General features: G+C 53.6%; 1 protein-coding gene across 1 annotated transcript in view; it reads right to left on the reverse strand.

Annotated features, from left to right (window-relative positions):
- PAX5 (paired box 5) overlaps positions 1 to 692 on the reverse strand; it is a 144,818-nt gene that overhangs the window by 143,804 nt on the left and 322 nt on the right. The gene's annotated exons all lie outside the window — the stretch shown is intronic.

The raw sequence follows: 692 nt of genomic DNA on the forward strand, positions 1-692 counted from the left end.
ATTTCCAGCCCCAGCGCCGGGCGGTTTTTATTTTGCAAACAAATTCCTTTTCGCCGAAAGGCTGCGGTGCACCAGGAAACGAGATTAGTTCTACCTCGAATTTCCTCGCCATCTCTCGCCGTAACGCAGCGTTTAACTCACCGTGAGAGAAGATGTCATTTCACATAACGCCGCGCTAATGGATAAGCCTTCCCCGACCCCTCAAGCGCAGCAACCCCCGGCACCGCGCACGACCTGTTAACTTCGCCCGCGCCGCTGCCCGATGTCATTTCACATAACGCCGCGCTAATGGATAAGCCTTCCCCGACCCCTCACGCGCAGCAAACCCCGGCACCGCGCACGACCTGTTAACTTCACCCGCGCCGCTGCCCGGCGCGGAGCTGGCCCAGGCGCCGGGACGCCGTTCTCCGGCTGCTTAAAGCCAAAAAAATCGACCCTCCAGCCCCGCCCCGCGCCCTTCGTTATTTGTTTGCCTTTTTCCTTTTTTTTTTTTCTTTTTGGTTGCTTTTTAATTAACGAATATCAAAATATTGAAACAGAGCGAGAATATCGTACCGCAAACTTTTCCGTTCGTCGGAAACACCGGGCAGCTTTCTTCACAGAGATTTGATTTAGGGGGAAAAAAATACACACGCAGAGATATACGTGGACATAAGCGCGCCCGCCTACGTAGGGACAGACACACGTACATA

Source organism: Egretta garzetta, unplaced genomic scaffold (genome assembly GCF_000687185.1).
Source record: "Egretta garzetta isolate BGI_Z169 unplaced genomic scaffold, ASM68718v1 scaffold277, whole genome shotgun sequence".
Classification (NCBI taxonomy): Eukaryota; Metazoa; Chordata; class Aves; order Pelecaniformes; family Ardeidae; genus Egretta; species Egretta garzetta.